The sequence below is a fragment of the Opisthocomus hoazin genome, chromosome 8, assembly GCF_030867145.1.
Source record: "Opisthocomus hoazin isolate bOpiHoa1 chromosome 8, bOpiHoa1.hap1, whole genome shotgun sequence".
Classification (NCBI taxonomy): Eukaryota; Metazoa; Chordata; class Aves; order Opisthocomiformes; family Opisthocomidae; genus Opisthocomus; species Opisthocomus hoazin.
Genome location: NC_134421.1, coordinates 51639107 through 51641652, shown reverse-complemented (window position 1 = coordinate 51641652; position 2546 = coordinate 51639107).

Genomic DNA, 2546 nt, shown 5'->3' with positions numbered 1-2546 from the left:
ATAGCACTGAAAATAAATACCTATTATTCTGAATAGTTTAATGTGTACTGCTTCCTAGCTTAGTTACGTACAAGTGGGATTTCATTATAGGCAGTAGGCGAGATGTATAAACCCACCATTTCCCCCCACGCTACTTCAGTTACACCCAGCGTTTTTGACCTGAGCAGCCGAATACTGTGAAGGCACCAAGCCGCAGGACACGTGCCACGGACAGGGGAGGGGGCGTTGGGGACAGCTGGAGGACCTGGCTGTAACACCCTGAGGTCTCGGCGCGGCACAGGGCAGTGTGGAGCTGATGGGGAACATGGAGCTCGGTCCAGGGCAGCCAGGAGACACTGTCCACAACGGTTCCTGCAGGCTTGTCTCCTTCCAGCCCTGGGGACGCAGGTTGGTCACCCCGCTTCCAACCCGCCCGGACACAAGCTGCAGGGTGTTTGGCACCACTGCCTGCGTGATTGATTGATAAACTGGTGTGCCTTTATAGATAACAAGTCTGCACCTGCGTAGCCAGGGCTTCATTCCACCCCAGGTACAGGAGGAAGCTTCCAGCAGCAAGGCAGCCGTGGAGTGGAGCATCACCCGTGACGGGACTGCGAGCACGGTCTCTGCCCGGCCCGAGGGGTAACTGCCATCCGTTCACAGCCACCTGAAATCAACGGCACATCGAGACTTTGGAGGTGAGCCCAATGCCCTGCTACATCCTATTCACTGAGATGAATACTGTAGTTAGAATTAATCTTTCAGGCAAATTAAAACCATTATAGTTCAGTACTTGTTAAATACCAATAAATAATTAGAAAAAATATGGTAAATTGCCTTAAGAAAATCAGGAACCTGTTAATAAAAGCAGAGTGAAAGAATAGGACCCTGAGGCCAGATTTAAAGAGATGTAACTCCCTTACGCCACTGTGCTTTCAGTTGCCGGAAGGCAGCGTGGTGAATTTCTTCCCGGCTGCAGCAGCTCAGCTGACGGTGTTACAAATGCGTGGGGAAATCCGTAGGCCTGCCTGTTCGCTCGCCGCTTGGTATCACACGTTGAGCAATGTGTCAACCGTACAGGTCTGTAGCTAAAGTGATGTACGAATATCCGTATACACCGGCATCAGGCAAAGCGGACTACGTCTAAAAACTAAGGATCTGAACTTTGTGTGGCACATTGAAAATAGCAACATTCAATAACTAGACAGGTTTTCATTATGCAGAAAATGCAGGGCTGAAGCACTCGCATCAAAAGGAGCGCTAATGAAAAGCCAACTCTGAGAGATGAGCCCAGGCTCCTAAAGCCACTGACTCGGTGAAAGCTGAAGACAGCCTTAAACATGCTTGACCTAGTGTTGCGTAGGGGAAAATTCTTTCCTTCATATCACAGCCATAGGAAAATATTAATAGGAGTAGTGAAAACCTAGCTTTAACCTTTCAGTCAGAGGGTTCAAGAAGCTCTAGAAGAGCTCATCATTGTTGTCCCCAGCTTATGGAGGCAGACACTGAAGCACAGGAAAGTGAAACAATTTGTTGCGAAGCTGCTTAGGCTGTGTCTAAACTATCAGATCTAAAGCTGAGAGCGTGCCATCGGTAGGGCACTGCCCTACCTGCCAGTGTAAGCAAGTGAGGATGGTTTTGGGTGTTGCAGGAAAGGTCTCTGAATTCTCTGGTTTACTCCACCAGATACACTGTGGAATATTGACCACAGAATGGTTTACTTTAAAGAAACAAAGGGTTTTCTCATTAAAATCATTCTGCTAAAATACGAGCCACAGAGCACATGGGGAATTTTAAACAGGACAATTATTTTTCAGACATCTTCCAATTTTTTCTGGCTTTTAATGAGGAATACTCCACTCCGTCTGTAAACAGACTGTAACTAATGGGAAACCATCCTATGAACATTACTTACAAGCAACAAATTTTCGGCTTTTGCTATTCTCTGAACAGTTTTAAAGCATTTCCTAGCCATTTTGGAACATTGTGCAAACAGAAAAATTTATGAATTACTCTGCCACACCAGCGAGGATCTCAGGGCTCCGCAGGTCACATTCAGGGAAACGCTGGCCCACCAATCCTGTTGTCCTCATCGGTTATTGATGCTTCTGACTTTACGCTTTACTGACTCCCTATCTGTTCCAGAAAGAATGTGCTGGGAGTCAGAGCCAGCCTAAGCTGAAAGAAGTTGTTGTTGGGCCTCCTGCTGGGCTCCAGAGCAAAGAAGTTTACTGACTCTTTTGGCTAACTAGAAATAATTTGGGTTTATAATTTCAGGGTTCATAGCAGTCACCAGTGTAGCTTCCCAGAAACACATCCAGGGAGTGCATGGGATACAATAAATCCCTGGAAGAGGAATGCATGATTCACAAGCAAAGCCTGATGTCTTGCATGAAATGAGACAGAAAACCACCCACATCCTCCACTGCAGATGCCTGCCTGTGAAGAAAAATTACATGCTTAAAAGATTATACCAGGTTTTGCTCTTAGAGCTTTTATACTATGTGAATATTATAAAAGTATGAGAGTTTACTGCAGTTATTGCTGTGGGCTAATGATCCTCTGCC